This window comes from Hypanus sabinus, chromosome 15 (genome assembly GCF_030144855.1).
Source record: "Hypanus sabinus isolate sHypSab1 chromosome 15, sHypSab1.hap1, whole genome shotgun sequence".
NCBI lineage: Eukaryota > Metazoa > Chordata > Chondrichthyes > Myliobatiformes > Dasyatidae > Hypanus > Hypanus sabinus.
The window spans coordinates 89,468,128-89,487,862 of NC_082720.1; the positions used below are offsets into that span (position 1 = coordinate 89,468,128).

Here is a 19,735-nt window from a genome sequence, read left to right on the forward strand (position 1 = left end):
ACACACAAAATGCTGGTGAAACACAGCAGGCCAGGCAGCATCATTTCCTTGTGTTTGATATTTAGAACTTGAGTTATAGAGTCCTTGAAAGTTCATTGTTGTGGTGAGTGAAGTTATCCACACTGGCTCTGGAGCCTGATGGTTGTTGGGTAATAACTGTTCATGAACCTGGTGGTGTGGGACCTGAGGCTCATTGTGTTGAGTGAAGTTATCCTCACCGGTTCTGGAGCCTGATGGTTGTGGGGTAATAACTGTTCCTGAACCTGGTGGTGTGGGACCTGAGGCTCATTGTGGTGAGTGAAGTTACCCACACTGGTTCTGGAGCCTGATGGTTGTGGGGTAATAACTGTTCATGAACCTGGTGGTGTGGGACCTGAGGCTCATTGTGTTGAGTGAAGTTATCCTCACCGGTTCTGGAGCCTGATGGTTGTGGGGTAGTAACTGTTCCTGAACCTGGTGGTGTGGGACCTGAGGCTCATTGTGGTGAGTGAAGTTATCCACACTGGTTCAGGAGCCTGATGGTTGTGGGGTAATAACTGTTCCTGAACCTGGTGGTGTGGGACCTGAGGCTCATTGTGGTGAGTGAAGTTATCCACACTGGTTCTGGAGCCTGATGGTTGTGGGGTAGTAACTGTTCCTGAACCTGGTGGTGTGGGACCTGAGGCGCATTGTGGTGAGTGAAGTTATCCACACTGGTTCTGGAGCCTGATGGTTGTGGGGTAATAACTGTTCCTGAATCTGGTGGTGTGGGACCTGAGGCTCATTGTGGCGAGTGAAGTTATCCACACTGGTTCAGGAGCCTGATGGTTGTGGGGTAATAACTGTTCCTGAACCTGGTGGTGTGGGACCTGAGGCTCATTGTGTTGAGTGAAGTTATCCTCACCGGTTCTGGAGCCTGATGGTTGTGGGGTAATAACTGTTCCTGAACCTGGTGGTGTGGGACCTGAGGCGCATTGTGGTGAGTGAAGTTATCCACACTGGTTCAGGAGCCTGATGGTTGTGGGGTAATAACTGTTCCTGAATCTGGTGGTGTGGGACCTGAGGCTCATTGTGTTGAGTGAAGTTATCCACACTGGTTCTGCAGCCTGATGGTTGTGGGGTAATAACTGTTCCTGAACCTGGTGGTGTGGGACCTGAGGCTCATTGTGGTGAGTGAAGTTACCCACACTGGTTCTGGAGCCTGATGGTTGTGGGGTAATAACTGTTCCTGAACCTGGTGGTGTGGGACCTGAGGCTCATTGTGGCGAGTGAAGTTATCCACACTGGTTCTGGAGCCTGATGGTTGTGGGGTAATAACTGTTCCTGAACCTGGTGGTGTGGGACCTGAGGCTCATTGTGGTGAGTGAAGTTACCCACATTGGTTCTGGAGCCTGATGGTTGTGGGGTAATAACTGTTCCTGAACCTGGTGGTGTGGGACCTGAGGCTCATTGTGGTGAGTGAAGTTACCCACATTGGTTCTGGAGCCTGATGGTTGTGGGGTAATAACTGTTCCTGAACCTGGTGGTGTGGGACCTGAGGCTCATTGTGGTGAGTGAAGTTATCCACACTGGTTCTGGAGGCTGATGGTTGTGGGGTAATAACTGTTCCTGAACCTGGTGGTGTGGGACCTGAGGCTCATTGTGGTGAGTGAAGTTATCCACACCGGTTCTGGAGCCTGATGGTTGTGGGGTAATAACTGTTCCTGAACCTGGTGGTGTGGGACCTGAGGCTCATTGTGGTGAGTGAAGTTATCTACACTGGTTCAGGAGCCTGATGGTTGTGGGGTAGTAACTGTTCCTGAACCTGGTGGTGTGGGACCTGAGGCTCATTGTGGTGAGTGAAGTTATCCACACTGGTTCAGGAGCCTGATGGTTGTGGGGTAATAACTGTTCCTGAATCTGGTGGTGTGGGACCTGAGGCTCATTGTGTTGAGTGAAGTTATCCACACTGGTTCTGCAGCCTGATGGTTGTGGGGTAATAACTGTTCCTGAACCTGGTGGTGTGGGACCTGAGGCTCATTGTGGTGAGTGAAGTTACCCACACTGGTTCTGGAGCCTGATGGTTGTGGGGTAATAACTGTTCCTGAACCTGGTGGTGTGGGACCTGAGGCTCATTGTGGCGAGTGAAGTTATCCACACTGGTTCTGGAGCCTGATGGTTGTGGGGTAATAACTGTTCCTGAACCTGGTGGTGTGGGACCTGAGGCTCATTGTGGTGAGTGAAGTTACCCACATTGGTTCTGGAGCCTGATGGTTGTGGGGTAATAACTGTTCCTAAACCTGGTGGTGTGGGACCTGAGGCTCATTGTGGTGAGTGAAGTTACCCACATTGGTTCTGGAGCCTGATGGTTGTGGGGTAATAACTGTTCCTGAACCTGGTGGTGTGGGACCTGAGGCTCATTGTGGTGAGTGAAGTTATCCACACCGGTTCTGGAGCCTGATGGTTGTGGGGTAATAACTGTTCCTGAACCTGGTGGTGTGGGACCTGAGGCTCCTTGTGGTGAGTGAAGTTATCTACACTGGTTCAGGAGCCTGATGGTTGTGGGGTAGTAACTGTTCCTGAACCTGGTGGTGTGGGACCTGAGGCTCATTGTGGTGAGTGAAGTTACCCACATTGGTTCTGGAGCCTGATGGTTGTGGGGTAATAACTGTTCCTGAACCTGGTGGTGTGGGACCTGAGGCTCATTGTGGTGAGTGAAGTTATCCACACTGGTTCTGGAGGCTGATGGTTGTGGGGTAATAACTGTTCCTGAACCTGGTGGTGTGGGACCTGAGGCTCATTGTGGTGAGTGAAGTTATCCACACCGGTTCTGGAGCCTGATGGTTGTGGGGTAATAACTGTTCCTGAACCTGGTGGTGTGGGACCTGAGGCTCATTGTGGTGAGTGAAGTTATCTACACTGGTTCAGGAGCCTGATGGTTGTGGGGTAGTAACTGTTCCTGAACCTGGTGGTGTGGGACCTGAGGCTCATTGTGGTGAGTGAAGTTATCCACACTGGTTCAGGAGCCTGATGGTTGTGGGGCAATAACTGTTCCTGAACCTGGTGGTGTGGGACCTGAGGCTCATTGTGGTGAGTGAAGTTATCCACACTGGTTCAGGAGCCTGATGGTTGTGGGGTAATAACTGTTCCTGAACCTGGTGGTGTGGGACCTGAGGCTCATTGTGGTGAGTGAAGTTATCCACACTGGTTCAGGAGCCTGATGGTTGTGGGGTAATAACTGTTCCTGAACCTGGTGGTGTGGGACCTGAGGCTCATTGTGGTGAGTGAAGTTATCCACACTGGTTCTGGAGGCTGATCGTTGTGGGGTAATAACTGTTCCTGAACCTGGTGGTGTGGGACCTGAGGCTCATTGTGGTGAGTGAAGTTATCCACACCGGTTCTGGAGCCTGATGGTTGTGGGGTAATAACTGTTCCTGAACCTGGTGGTGTGGGACCTGAGGCTCATTGTGGTGAGTGAAGTTATCCACACTGGTTCTGGAGCCTGATGGTTGTGGGGTAATAATTGTTCCTGAACCTGGTTGTGTGGGACCTGAGGCTCATTGTGGTGAGTGAAGTTATTCGCACTGGTTCTGGAGCCTGATGGTTGTGGGGTAATAACTGTTCCTGAACCTGGTGGTGTGGGTCCTGAGGCTCATTGTGGTGAGTGAAGTTATCCACACTGGTTCAGGAGCCTGATGATTGAGGGGTAATAACTGTTCCTGAACCTGGTGGTGTGGGTCCTGAGGCTCATTGTGGTGTGTGAAGTTATCCACACTGGTTCTGGAGCCTGATGGTTGTTGGGTCATAACTGTTCCTGAACCTGGTGGTGTGGGACCTGAGGCTCATTGTGTTGAGTGAAGTTATCCACACTGGTTCTGGAGCCTGATGGTTGTTGGATAATAACTGTTCCTGAACCTGGTGGTGTGGGACCTGAGGCTCATTGTGTTGAGTGAATTTATCCACACTGGTTCTGGAGCCTGATGGTTGTTGGGTAATAACTGTTCCTGAACCTGGTGGTGTGGGACCTGAGGCTCATTGTGGTGAGTGAAGTTATCCACACTGGTTCTGGAGCCTGATGGTTGTTGGGTAATAACTGTTCCTGAACCTGGTGGTGTGGGACCTGAGGCTCATTGTGGTGAGTGAAGTTATCCACACTGGTTCAGGAGCCTGATGATTGAGGGGTAATAACTGTTCCTGAACCTGGTGGTGTGGGACCTGAGGCTCATTGCGGTGAGTGAAGTTATCCACACTGGTTCAGGAGCCTGATGGTTGTGGGGTAATAACTGTTCCTGAATCTGGTGGTGTGGGACCTGAGGCTCATTGTGTTGAGTGAAGTTATCCACACTGGTTCTGCAGCCTGATGGTTGTGGGGTAATAACTGTTCCTGAATCTGGTGGTGTGGGACCTGAGGCTCATTGTGTTGAGTGAAGTTATCCACACTGGTTCTGCAGCCTGATGGTTGTGGGGTAATAACTGTTCCTGAACCTGGTGGTGTGGGACCTGAGGCTCATTGTGGTGAGTGAAGTTACCCACACTGGTTCTGGAGCCTGATGGTTGTGGGGTAATAACTGTTCCTGAACCTGGTGGTGTGGGACCTGAGGCTCATTGTGGTGAGTGAAGTTACCCACATTGGTTCTGGAGCCTGATGGTTGTGGGGTAATAACTGTTCCTGAACCTGGTGGTGTGGGACCTGAGGCTCATTGTGGCGAGTGAAGTTATCCACACTGGTTCTGGAGCCTGATGGTTGTGGGGTAATAACTGTTCCTGAACCTGGTGGTGTGGGACCTGAGGCTCATTGTGGTGAGTGAAGTTACCCACATTGGTTCTGGAGCCTGATGGTTGTGGGGTAATAACTGTTCCTAAACCTGGTGGTGTGGGACCTGAGGCTCATTGTGGTGAGTGAAGTTACCCACATTGGTTCTGGAGCCTGATGGTTGTGGGGTAATAACTGTTCCTGAACCTGGTGGTGTGGGACCTGAGGCTCATTGTGGTGAGTGAAGTTATCCACACTGGTTCTGGAGGCTGATGGTTGTGGGGTAATAACTGTTCCTGAACCTGGTGGTGTGGGACCTGAGGCTCATTGTGGTGAGTGAAGTTATCCACACCGGTTCTGGAGCCTGATGGTTGTGGGGTAATAACTGTTCCTGAACCTGGTGGTGTGGGACCTGAGGCTCCTTGTGGTGAGTGAAGTTATCTACACTGGTTCAGGAGCCTGATGGTTGTGGGGTAGTAACTGTTCCTGAACCTGGTGGTGTGGGACCTGAGGCTCATTGTGGTGAGTGAAGTTATCCACACTGGTTCAGGAGCCTGATGGTTGTGGGGCAATAACTGTTCCTGAACCTGGTGGTGTGGGACCTGAGGCTCATTGTGGTGAGTGAAGTTATCCACACTGGTTCAGGAGCCTGATGGTTGTGGGGTAATAACTGTTCCTGAACCTGGTGGTGTGGGACCTGAGGCTCATTGTGGTGAGTGAAGTTATCCACACTGGTTCAGGAGCCTGATGGTTGTGGGGTAATAACTGTTCCTGAACCTGGTGGTGTGGGACCTGAGGCTCATTGTGGTGAGTGAAGTTATCCACACTGGTTCTGGAGGCTGATCGTTGTGGGGTAATAACTGTTCCTGAACCTGGTGGTGTGGGACCTGAGGCTCATTGTGGTGAGTGAAGTTATCCACACCGGTTCTGGAGCCTGATGGTTGTGGGGTAATAACTGTTCCTGAACCTGGTGGTGTGGGACCTGAGGCTCATTGTGGTGAGTGAAGTTATCCACACTGGTTCTGGAGCCTGATGGTTGTGGGGTAATAATTGTTCCTGAACCTGGTTGTGTGGGACCTGAGGCTCATTGTGGTGAGTGAAGTTATTCGCACTGGTTCTGGAGCCTGATGGTTGTGGGGTAATAACTGTTCCTGAATCTGGTGGTGTGGGACCTGAGGCTCATTGTGTTGAGTGAAGTTATCCACACTGGTTCTGCAGCCTGATGGTTGTGGGGTAATAACTGTTCCTGAACCTGGTGGTGTGGGACCTGAGGCTCATTGTGGTGAGTGAAGTTACCCACACTGGTTCTGGAGCCTGATGGTTGTGGGGTAATAACTGTTCCTGAACCTGGTGGTGTGGGACCTGAGGCTCATTGTGGTGAGTGAAGTTACCCACATTGGTTCTGGAGCCTGATGGTTGTGGGGTAATAACTGTTCCTGAACCTGGTGGTGTGGGACCTGAGGCTCATTGTGGCGAGTGAAGTTATCCACACTGGTTCTGGAGCCTGATGGTTGTGGGGTAATAACTGTTCCTGAACCTGGTGGTGTGGGACCTGAGGCTCATTGTGGTGAGTGAAGTTACCCACATTGGTTCTGGAGCCTGATGGTTGTGGGGTAATAACTGTTCCTAAACCTGGTGGTGTGGGACCTGAGGCTCATTGTGGTGAGTGAAGTTACCCACATTGGTTCTGGAGCCTGATGGTTGTGGGGTAATAACTGTTCCTGAACCTGGTGGTGTGGGACCTGAGGCTCATTGTGGTGAGTGAAGTTATCCACACTGGTTCTGGAGGCTGATGGTTGTGGGGTAATAACTGTTCCTGAACCTGGTGGTGTGGGACCTGAGGCTCATTGTGGTGAGTGAAGTTATCCACACCGGTTCTGGAGCCTGATGGTTGTGGGGTAATAACTGTTCCTGAACCTGGTGGTGTGGGACCTGAGGCTCCTTGTGGTGAGTGAAGTTATCTACACTGGTTCAGGAGCCTGATGGTTGTGGGGTAGTAACTGTTCCTGAACCTGGTGGTGTGGGACCTGAGGCTCATTGTGGTGAGTGAAGTTATCCACACTGGTTCAGGAGCCTGATGGTTGTGGGGCAATAACTGTTCCTGAACCTGGTGGTGTGGGACCTGAGGCTCATTGTGGTGAGTGAAGTTATCCACACTGGTTCAGGAGCCTGATGGTTGTGGGGTAATAACTGTTCCTGAACCTGGTGGTGTGGGACCTGAGGCTCATTGTGGTGAGTGAAGTTATCCACACTGGTTCAGGAGCCTGATGGTTGTGGGGTAATAACTGTTCCTGAACCTGGTGGTGTGGGACCTGAGGCTCATTGTGGTGAGTGAAGTTATCCACACTGGTTCTGGAGGCTGATCGTTGTGGGGTAATAACTGTTCCTGAACCTGGTGGTGTGGGACCTGAGGCTCATTGTGGTGAGTGAAGTTATCCACACCGGTTCTGGAGCCTGATGGTTGTGGGGTAATAACTGTTCCTGAACCTGGTGGTGTGGGACCTGAGGCTCATTGTGGTGAGTGAAGTTATCCACACTGGTTCTGGAGGCTGATGGTTGTGGGGTAATAACTGTTCCTGAACCTGGTGGTGTGGGACCTGAGGCTCATTGTGGTGAGTGAAGTTATCCACACCGGTTCTGGAGCCTGATGGTTGTGGGGTAATAATTGTTCCTGAACCTGGTTGTGTGGGACCTGAGGCTCATTGTGGTGAGTGAAGTTATTCGCACTGGTTCTGGAGCCTGATGGTTGTGGGGTAATAACTGTTCCTGAACCTGGTGGTGTGGGTCCTGAGGCTCATTGTGGTGAGTGAAGTTATCCACACTGGTTCAGGAGCCTGATGATTGAGGGGTAATAACTGTTCCTGAACCTGGTGGTGTGGGTCCTGAGGCTCATTGTGGTGTGTGAAGTTATCCACACTGGTTCTGGAGCCTGATGGTTGTTGGGTCATAACTGTTCCTGAACCTGGTGGTGTGGGACCTGAGGCTCATTGTGTTGAGTGAAGTTATCCACACTGGTTCTGGAGCCTGATGGTTGTTGGATAATAACTGTTCCTGAACCTGGTGGTGTGGGACCTGAGGCTCATTGTGTTGAGTGAATTTATCCACACTGGTTCTGGAGCCTGATGGTTGTTGGGTAATAACTGTTCCTGAACCTGGTGGTGTGGGACCTGAGGCTCATTGTGGTGAGTGAAGTTATCCACACTGGTTCTGGAGCCTGATGGTTGTTGGGTAATAACTGTTCCTGAACCTGGTGGTGTGGGACCTGAGGCTCATTGTGGTGAGTGAAGTTATCCACACTGGTTCAGGAGCCTGATGATTGAGGGGTAATAACTGTTCCTGAACCTGGTGGTGTGGGACCTGAGGCTCATTGCGGTGAGTGAAGTTATCCACACTGGTTCTGGAGCCTGATGGTTGTTGGGTAATAACTGCTCCCAAATATGAAGCTGTGGGATCTAAGGCATCTGTCCTTCCCAATGGCATCAGCAGGAAGAAAGCTTAGTTTGGATGGATGTAAAAGGTCACAGGCTTCTCACTCTTGACTCCTGACCTTGAAAAATATCTGGAGACGGATTTGATGCTGCTCCATAAAAGGGCCAGTTCTGTGAGAGTTTGGTTTCTGGTAAAGGAAATCTTAGACAAGCCTTACTCAACCAAAGGGAACCAGAACACACAATTTATAGTACAGTACAGAACAGGACAGAAACACAAGAGATTCTGCATATGCTGGAAATACAGAGCAACACACATTCAGTAAAATGCTGGAGGATCTCAGCAGTACCTATGGAGGGGAGTAAATAGTCGATGTTTTGAGCTAGGTCTTGATGAGGGTCTCAGCCTGATCCATCAACTGTTCATTCCCCTCCACAGATGCTGCCTGACATGCTGTATACCTACAGTATTTTGTGCATTGCACAGTACAACAAGCCCTTCAACAATATTGCACTGAACTAATTAAGACCATGACCATAAAATATAGGATCCAAATGAGGCCATTTGGCCCATTAAATCTGCTCTGCCATTTCATCATGACTGATCCATTTTTTCTCTCAGCCTAATCAATCCAGGTCCTTTCATGCCTTAACTAATCAAGAACCTACCAACCTCAGCCTTAAATATACATAAAGACCTGGCCTCCACAGTTGCTTGAGGCAAAGAATTCCACAGATTCACCACCCTCAGGTTAAAGAAATTCCTGTTCATCTCTGTTCTAAAAGGAAGGCCTTCTATTCTGAGGCTATGTCCTCCAGTCTTAGGCTCTTCCACCATAGGAAGCTTCCTGTCCATATCCACTCTATCAAGACCTTTCACCACTTGATAGGTTTCAATGAGGTCACCCCTCATTCTTCTGAATTCCAGTGAATATAGGCCCAGAGCCCTCAAATGCTCTTCGTATGACAAGCCATTCAACCCTGGAATCATTTTCATGAACCTCCTATGAACCCAAAACCAGTTTCAGCACATCCTTTCTTTTATAAGGGACCTAAAACTGCTCACAATACATCAAGTGAGAACTCACCAGTGCTTTATAAGGTCTAAACGTTACATCCATGCTTTTATATTTTAGTCCTCTTGCTAACATCACATTTGCCTTCCTCACCACAGACTCAGACTCCGAACTCCCTTTGTGCCTCAGTTTTTTGTATTCTCTTTCCATTTAGAAAATAGTCAACCCTTTCGTTTCCTTGGCCATAGTGCATGACTGTACACTTCCTGTCACTATTATTCCATCTGCCATTTCTATGCCCATTCTCCTAATCTGTCTAAGTCCTTCAGTAGCCATGACTTACTCAAAGCTACCTGCCTTCCACCTATCTTCACATCATCTGCAAACTTCGCAACAAAGCCATCAATTCCATCATCCAAATCATTGACATATACAGGCAGTCCCTGGGTTATGTATGAGTTACGTTCCTGAGTCTGTCTGTAAGTCGGATTTGTACATAAGTCAGAACGAGTACATCAGTATCATTTAGCGTCAGTTCGTCAAATGTTTGCCTTAGTATATAGTATATATTTTACCTTTCTATGCATATAAAACACTTAAGAAACATATGCATTCCAATAATAAAACCACTGTGTTGCTTAGTAATAATTGTAGCTTTCATTGGGGCAGGGCCCTTCACATGCTCCATTATTCTCACTTTATCCGTTATCCTTTAAAATTGTTCCGATCGTTGACCGACTGTAGCCTAACGCTTTTCCAATGACCGTTGACATTTCACCTCTTTCCAAACACTTTATTATTTCCACTTTATTTTCAATTGCGATCACTTCCCATCAATGGAACAGAAACACTGTGGGCAGCGGGTCCCGAGCTCTGCCGGCTCCCGAGGTCCGCTGGGTCCTAAGGACCACCGCACTGAGACAGGTTAAATGGGACAAGTGGGGCTGTGCTGAGTTTGGGTATTTGATCCTCCACAATATTCCGCATGGGAATTTAAACTGGAGGTGGCAGTTTTTTTTTAAGAGGTCGAGTTGCGAGCTCGATATCAACCTGGCACGGATGGTACGGGAGTCACTGGATCGACATCAACCCGGCACGGGAGCAGTCTTTCACTAGATCGAACTTGCTGATCTCACTGCACCACCAGCCAACTGGAACGGGGGGGGGGGGGGGGGAGGGTTCAGGGTGAATCTTACTAAGAAAAGTTTAAGCCAAATACCAAGTTAAGCACTCAACACAGTGTCAATGGCAATGACTTAAAATGGTGGATGGCATCGCAATCTGACTTAAAATGGCGGACGGCATTCTCCTTCCTCGGTTCGTAAGTACGAGTTGTCTGTAAGTCGGACATTTGTAACTCGGGGACTACTTATAATGTAAAAAGAATCATTCCGAACACAGAGCCCTGTGAAACACCATCAGTCACCAGCAGCCAGCGAGAAAAGGCTCCCCTTATTACCACTCTTTGCCTCCTGCCAATCAGCCACTGCTTTATCTATGCTAGAATCTTTCCTGTAATACCATGATCATTATTTATTATGCAGCCTCATGTGCGACATTTTGTCAAACGCCTCTGAAAATTTAAGTACACAACATCAACCAATTCTCCTTTGTCTATCCTACTTGTTATTTCATCAAAGAATTCCAATAGATTTGAACAGGCAAGGTTTTCCCTTACCATGCTGACTATGGCACATTTTATGAAGTGCATCCAAGTACTCTGAGACCTCATCCTTAATAATCGACTTCAACATCTTCCCAACCACTGAGGTCTGACTAACTGGCTGACAGATTCCTTTCTTCTGCCTCTCTTCCCTTCTTAAAGTGTGTCATGACATTGCAATATTCCAGTCTTTCGGAACCACTCCAGAACCTAGTGATTCTTGAAAGATCATTACTAAAGCTTCCACAATTTCTTCAGCCACCTCTTTCAGAACTCTGGGTATATACCGTCTGGTCCAGTGACTTATCCACTTTCAGAACCTTCAGTTTCCCAAGAACTTTCTCTCTAGTAATGGTAACTTCACACACTTCATGCTCTCTGACACCTGGAGCTTCCACCATACTGCTAGTGTCTTCCACAGTGAAGACTGATGCAAAATACTAATTCAGTTCCTCCACTACTACCTCTTCAGCATCACTTTCCAGCAGTCTGATGTCAACTCTCGCCTCTTTTTACACTTAAATGTATCTGAAGAAACTTTTGGTATCCTCTTTAATATTATTGGCTAGCTTACTTTCATATTCCGTCTTTACATTCTTAATTACTTTTTTGGTTGCCTTCTGTTGGTTTTTAAAAGCTTTCCAATTCTCTAGCTTCCCATTAATTTTTGCTCCATTATATTCCCTTTCTTTGGCTTTCATGTTGGCTTTGACTTCTTTTGTTAGCTATGGTTGTGTCATCTTGCCTTTAGAGTACTTCTTCCTCTTTGGGATGTATATATCCCAAGCCTTCCGAATTGCTTTCAGAAATTCCAGCCATTGCTGCTCAGCCTTCATCTCTGACAGTGTTCTTTTCCAGTTAATTCTGGCCAACTCCTCTCTCATGCCTCTGTAATTCCCTTTACTCCACTGTAATACGGATACATCTGACTTCAGCTTCTCCTTCTTAAATTTCAGGGTGAATTTGATCATATTATGATCACTGCCCTTAAGCTCTCTAATCAATTCTCTTTCATTGCACGACACCCAATCCAGAATAGCTGATCCCCTAGTGGGCTCAACCACGAGCTGCTCTAACAAGCCATCTTGGAGGCTTTCTAGAAGTTTCCCTACCTTGATTCCAGCACCAACCTGATTTTCCCAATCTACCTGCATATTGAAGTCCCCCATGAAGATTCTTAAATTGCCCTTTTAACAAACATTTTCTATCTCTCATTGTAATTTGTAGACCACATCCTTACCACAGTTTGGGGGTCTGTATACAACTCCCACCAGGGTCTTTATACCTTGCAATTCCTTAGCTCTATGCATAATGATTCACCACCTTCTGACCCTATGTCACCTCTTTCTAATGATTTATTTCACCTTTTACCAACAGAGTAATGCCACCCCCTCTGCCTTCCTGTCTGTCCTTTTGATATAATGTGTATCCTTCATTAAGCTCCCAGCTATAATCTTCTTTCAGCCATAATTCAGTGATGCCCATGACATCATACCAGCCAATCTGAAACTGTGCTGCAAGTTCATCCACCTTACTCCATATACTGTGCACATGCAAATACAACACCTTCAGTCCTGTATTCACCCTTCTTGATTCTGTCCACCTTTTACGTTGCAACTCATCCTGTTGACTGCCATTTTGCCCTATCAGCAGCCTCCCCTCACTACACATCTTCCCACTAGGATATTAGTCCCCCTCCTGTTCAGGTGCAAGCCGTCCCTTCTGTACAGGTTCCACCTTCCCTGGAAGAGAGCCCGAAGATCCAAAACCAAAGCCTTTCATCCTACACCATCTCTTTAGCCACGTAATAAACTGTATTGTCTTCTTCTGTGCAATCCTCATGTACCTGTCCAAATGTCTGTTAAATACTGCCAATGCTACCTACTTCCACCAGTACCTCTGGCAATGCATCCACCTCAACGTTAGCCCTCTCAACTTGAATACCTGACCATTTGCACCATATATTTTAATCCTGGGATAATATACCTGCTAATCTTATAAACCTCTACTGAATCTCTCCTCAACCTCTGCTGCTCCAGAGAAAACAACTGCAGTATGTCCAACCTCCCCTGACAGCACGTCCTCAAATATAGGCAACATCCTAATGAACCTCTTAATACACTCCCTTCAAAGCCTCCACATTCTTCCTATACTGAGGTGACCAGAATGATATGGTGCAAAAAGTGCTCATTCAGCCCATCATACCTGTGCCAACTCTCCAAAAAGTACAGTCAATTCATCCACTCCTCAGCTCCTATGAAACCCAACAAGCCCTCAACAAGGTCTCTCATTCATGCCTCAGAGTCACTGTGGGACCATTGGGGAAGGAGTCCCTGGAACTGGCTGCGTGCTGCTAGAGTTCATGCTGGGTTGGGGACTAGCTCCTCCCATTGGTGCTGCCTTCCCAGTGTTCACTCAGCGGAAGGCACGCTGGATTCCCATCATTCCCGGCTGCACTGCGCAATATGAGGAACTACTGTGGACTTGTTCTTGCAGAAACATGGCTCCAGGACAACATCCATGCACCATCAATCCACAGGTCATGACACTCAGGGACTTCTGTAACAATATGTTTTTCTCCAATCATAATTATACGCAAGAGTGGCATGGTAGTGTAGTGGTTAGCGCAACTCTTTACATTACCAGCATCATGAATTCAATTCCCACCTCTGCCTAGAAGCAGTTCTCCCCTTGAAAGCATGTAGTTTTCTTATGGGCACTCCAATTTCCTCTCACAGTCCAAAGACATACCATTTGGTAGGTTACCTGGTCATTGTAAGTTGTCCCATGATTAGGCTGGGGGGGGGGAGAGAAGAGAGAGAAGAGAGAGAGAGAGAGAGAGAGAGAGAGAGAGAGAGAGAGAGAGAAGAGAGAGAAGAGAGAGAAGAGAGAGAAGAGAGAGGAGAGAGAGGAGAGAGAGGAGAGAGAGGAGAGAGAGAGAGAGAAGAGAGAAGAGAGAGAAGAGAGAGAAGAGAGAGGAGAGAGAGGAGAGAGAGGAGAGAGAGAGAGAGAGAGAGACAAATAAATAAATGAATATGTGCTCTGTGCTGTATTTGACTGTTGGTTCTGTGTTTTGTACCTTGGCCCTGGAGGAATGGTATTTCATTTGGCTTCTTCAATCATGTGTATGGTTGAATGACAATTAAACTGGAAATTGAACTTGAACCCTGAGAGTTGATTCTGGACCTCTGCAGACAGCTCAGTCCAAATCTTTATGGAAATAAAAGATGTTATTCCTTTCCCTTCCTTTACTAATCACATTTTTCCATGCCTTCTGGTTCTCCTGATGGCAAAAACAGTTCCTCTCAATAAAAACCCTTTGCTCTGAATGGAAAATAATTCCTTCCTGGTTACTCATCCAGCAGGAACTTGTGCTCTCAATTCGCTTCATTACAAAGTGTGACACATAAATTTGCAAGAGACACCTAAAGTGTGACGAATTTATCACCTATCTTGTTACTAGCAGCAGAGTGCTGATGACTGCAGTAGTCACTGGGCAGTGAGACACCCCCACTGGGCAGTACAGGACACCATGCATCAGAAACAGAAATACCTTCAATGAATTTGTTATTATTTTATATTATAGCAGTTTTATATCTTTGCACTGTACTATTGTCACAAAATAAATATCACATCAGATATGACAGTGATAATAAATCTGATTCTGATTCTAAACAGAAATTCCTTTTACACCCTGGTTTATATTTAATGTAACTGCACAATAACAACCCTTCCGGCCAAACGAGCCCGCACCGTCAATTACACCCGTTTGAGCAATTAATCTACTAATTGGTACATTTTAGAACGTGGGATACCAGAGGACCCAGAGGAAACCCGCATGGTCAAGGGGAGAACGTACAAACTCCTTACAGAGTTTGGTGGGAATTGAACCTGGATCACTGGCACTATAACATGACAACCACAACGCTAACGTGCCACAGAGACTTGAACAGTCTTTGAGATTACAAAAAAATAGATACACTAAAACATAAGCACTAAAATATTTTTGTTCTAGCCCTGTTCTTTCTACTAAAAAATTGTGAAATTTATGTCTAATTTATGGTTTTCTGAGAAAGCTGTTCACATGTGTCCAGGGGGAAGAGTTATTCCTCTGATAATATCACACTGCACTGTTCCTGTGATGCTGCTGTAAGTAAGATTTTCATTACACCTGTGCACACGTTGGCTTGTGCAGAAGGCAATGAACCCACATGGATTTAATACATTTACAAGATGCTATCACAACTGAGAAATGACACCTAAAGATATAAACTGAACATGTAACCTCAGTTAATTAAACCCCAAAGATGTGATTTTAGAAAGCTCCACCTGTGGACGGATGAAAACAAGGTTTACTAAGTTCTTTTTAAAAAATGAGAGCTTGGGGGGAGAAAGAGCTAAGTGAGAATGCGGCGTGGCTGACGCAGGTGCGGGCAAGTGAGAGAAATGCAGCAAACTGTTAGAAACTAAAGATGTAAACTGTTAAAAGTGGAATTAGTAGTGAGTATCTCTACCCTACTTACTGGAAATCCTCAGGGTGAAATCCCTGGAGGAGAGACAACAACAATTAAAGGTTTAATGAAACTACAGCTATAACAAGCAGCAGCTACAGAAACAATATCGGCAGAGATAAATGACCAAGACCTCTACCGTGTAACCAGGAATTTGTTCTGTTAAATCATACGAAGGAATTTGGTGAGTTAAAATGCTTTTATTGTTCTGAGTGTATAATTTGTGTGTGAAATACATTCAGTCGTGGTGAAATGTCAGATGCTCCAGACCAGTTCAGAAGCAGGTGAAAACCTGGCCAGCGGGAGCCATCTCTGCTCAAGACTGCTTTGAGCACACTGACTGGCAAATGTTCAGGGAGGCTGCAACCGACAGCAACTTCACCAGCTTCAAGGAGTACACAGCATCAGTGACTTGCTACATCAGCAAGTGCATCAATGACATCACTGTGTCCAAGACCATCACTACACGCTCTAACCAGAAGCCATGGATGACCGCGGAGGTGCGTGCGCTGCTGAGGACCCACGACTCCGCCTTCAGAGCAGGTGACAAGGCAGCTCTAACAACAGCGAGGGCCAAACTGTCCTGAGCCACCAGAGAGGCAAAGCGTGCACACACCCAGCAAATCCACAGCCACTTTCAGGACAGTGGCGACATGCAGCGCATGTGGAAGGGTATTCAGGACATCACCAATTACAGGACAACATTACCTGACTGTGCAAGTGATGCTTCCCTCCCAGATGCGCTGAATAACTTCTACGCCCGGTTTGAGGCTGAAAATGACATGGCGGCGAGGAAGTCCACCCCTCCTCCAAATGACCAGGTGCTGTGTCTCACCGTGGCCAATGTGAGAAGAACCCTGTGCAGGGTCAACCCACGGAAGGCTGCTGGACCAGACTATATTCCTGGTAGAGTGCTCAGAGGATGTGCAGACCAGCTACCAGATGTTCTCACTGACATCTTCAACAACTCCCTGTGAGCAGTGCCACCGTTTCAACGTGCTTAAAGGCCGCCGCCAGTCTTCAGTGTCCTGCCTCAATGACTACTGTCCCGTTGCACTCACATCCATCATCATGAAGTGTTTCAAGAGGCTTGTCATGAGGCATATCAAGACCCTGCTACCCCCCCCCCCCGACTGGACCCCCTGCAGTTTGCGTACTGTCCCAACCGTTCAACAGATGACACCATTGCCATCACCCTCCACCTGGCCCTAACCCACCTGGACAAAAAAAACCATAAGTTCAAAAGATGTTCATCGACTTCAGTTTGGCATTCAACAACAATCAGTCCTCAGAAACTGATTGGAAAGCTGAACCTACTGGGCCTGAACACCTCCCTCTGCAACAAAAAACCAGACTTCATAACTGGGAGACCCCAGTCAGTCCGGATCGGAAGCAGCATCTCCAACACCATCACACTGAGCATGGGGACCCCCAGGGCTGTATGCACAGTTCATTGCTGTTCACTCTGCTGACCCATGACTGTGCTGCAACACACAGCTCGGACCATATCAACTTCGCTGATGATACGACCATGGTAGGTCTCATCAGCAAGAACAATGAGTCAGCATAAAGAGAGGAGGTGCAGCGGCTAATGGACTGGTGCAGAGTCAACAACCTGTCTCTGAATGTGAACAAGACAAAAGAGATGGGTGTTGACTTCAGGAGGGCATGGAGCAACCACTCTCCACTGAACATTGACGGCTCCTCTGTTGAGATCGTTAAGAGCACCAAATCTCTTGGTGTTCACCTGGCAGAGAATCTCACCTTGTCCCCTCAACACCAGTTCCATAGCAAAGAAAGCCCAGCAACTTCTCTACTTTCTGCGAAGGCTGAGGAAAGTCCAGCTCTCACCCCCCCATCCTCATCACATTCTACAGAGGTTGTATTGAGAGCATCCTGAGCAGTTGCATCACCGTCTGGTTCAGAGACTGCACCATCTCAGATCGTAAGACCCTGCAGTGGATAGTGAGGTCAGCTGAGAAGATCATCGGGGTCTTTCTTCCCGCCATTACAGACATTTACACCGCACGCTGCAACCACAAAGCAAACAGCATTATGAAGGACCCCACACACCCCTCATACAAACTCTTCTCCCTCCTGCCATCTGGGAAAAGGCACCAAAGCATTCAGACTCTCACGACCAGACTATGTAACAGTTTCTTCCCCCAAGCCATTAGACTCCTGACTACCCAGAGTCTGGACTGACACCAACTTACTGCCCTCTACTGTGCCTATTGTCTTGTTTATTATTTATTGTAATGCCTGCATGTAGGTCTGTAGTCTAGTGTAGTTTTTTCTGTGTTGTTTTTACGTAGTTCAGTGTAGATTTTGTATTGTTTCATGTAGCACCATGGCCCTGAAAAATGCTGTCTTCTTTTTACTGTGTACTGTACCAGCAGTTATGGTCGAAATGACAATAAAAAGTGACTTGATAACTGAGAAACGTTTGGAAATGACAATGTGATATTGAGTTATTTTGAAATAGAAAATACAATGTGCATAGAAACTTCCTGATTGTAATCCTGCCGTATACAGATCAAGTTTTTATGTGTAAGTATTATCACTTGACTTTCTGTGGATGACCCACTATTTCATCCAATGAACCAAGAAACAAGATGGTGAGCCACCCAAGATTGAAGAACCAGCGTGGGAACGAAATGATTCAAGACATAGAGGATTTACTGTGTCTGGATGTATATGCTTATTTTTAGAAACATAGAAAACCTACAGCACAATACAGGCCCACAATGTTGTGCCGTATATGTACTTACTTTAAAAATTACCTAGAGTTGCCCATAGCCCTCGATTTTTCTAAGCTCCCTGTCCCTACCCAGGGGTCTCTTAAAATACCCAACTGTATCTGCCTCCACCACCATCACCAGCAGCTCATTCCAAGCACTCGCCATTCTGTGTAAAAAACTTACCCCTGACATCTCCTCTTCGAATATTCATTTGAAGAATCTGTATTTGATTTTCTGGAAGAACTGATTATTTTTGCAAAGACTTAAGTTACCGAATGTTGGAGAATTGTCATGAAAGGAGTTAAGGGGTGTGTGTATACACACACACTCACACACACACATACATACACATATGTACACAAACATATATAGCGGCATGCAAAGGTTTGGGCACCCCGGTCAAAATTTCTGTTACTGTGAATGGTTAAGTGAGTATGAGATGAACTGATCTCCAAAATTCATAAAGTTAAAGATTAAACATTCTTTTCAACATTTTAAGCAAGATTAGTGTATTATTTTTGTTTTGTAAAACTTCAGAATGAAAAAAAGGAAAGCAGCACCATGCAAAAGTTTGTGCACACCAGGAGATTTGAGCTCTCAGATAACTTTTACCAAGGTCTCAGACCTTAATTAGCTTGTTAGGGCTAAGGCTTGTTCACAATCATCATTAGGAAAGGCCAGGTGATGCAAATTTCAAAGCTTTATAAAAGCAGTCGGCCCTCCTTATCCACAAGTTCCACATGTGTGAATTCAACCAACTGCGAATCGAGAAAACCCGGAAGTGCTCTTCCAGCACTTGTTGTTTGAGCATTAGAAACTTTTTTTTCTTGTCATTATTTCCTAAACAATGCAGTGTAACAACTATTTTACATAGCATTTACATTGTATTAGGTATTATAAGAAATCTAGAGATGATTTAAAGTATACAGGAAGATGTGCATAGATTACCGTGGATCAGGATTTTTTAAAAATCGTAAGTTCTCTTACTACGCAAGTCGGAACAGGTACATCCAATATTATTTAGCGTCAGTTAGTCAAACATTTGTCTTAGTATATAGTATATATCTTACCTTTCTATGCATATAAAACACTTAAGAACGTATGTTTCAGCGCCGGGCTTGGGAACGGAATATCCCGAGTTCGATCGAGTGACAGACCGCTCCCGAGTGCGCTCTCCACCGTGCCGGATTGATGTGGAGGATCAAAAGCCAAAACCCAAAACCCAATAATTAATAATAGTTGCTTAGTAATAATTGTAGCTTTCATTGGGGCAGGGCCTTTCCATTATTCTCACTTTATCCTTCATCCTTTAAAATTGTTCCAATCGTTGACCGACTGTAGCCTAACGCTTTTCCAATGACCCGATGGCATTTCACCTCTTTCTGATCACTTTATTATTTCCACTTTATTTTCAATCATGATCGTGATTATTTTCGTGAACAGAAACACTGCAGATTCAGAGCTCTGCTGCCGGGTCCTAAGGTCCACCACACTGAGACAGGTTGAATAAGGAACTTGAGCATCCACGTTTTTTGGTATCTGTGAGGGGTCCCGGAACCAGTCCCTCACGGATAAGGAGGACCGACTGTACCGTGACTCCTCAAACCTTGTCCCAACAATACGCAGCCATGGGCTCCTCTAAGCAGCTGCCTAGCACTCTGAAAA

The 19,735-nt window shown here is 46.7% G+C and overlaps 1 protein-coding gene across 2 annotated transcripts in view; it reads right to left on the bottom strand.

The window, feature by feature from the left end:
* The window catches only part of mgat4b (alpha-1,3-mannosyl-glycoprotein 4-beta-N-acetylglucosaminyltransferase B), a 305,024-nt gene that overhangs the window by 109,138 nt on the left and 176,151 nt on the right, over positions 1-19,735 (bottom strand). The gene's annotated exons all lie outside the window — the stretch shown is intronic.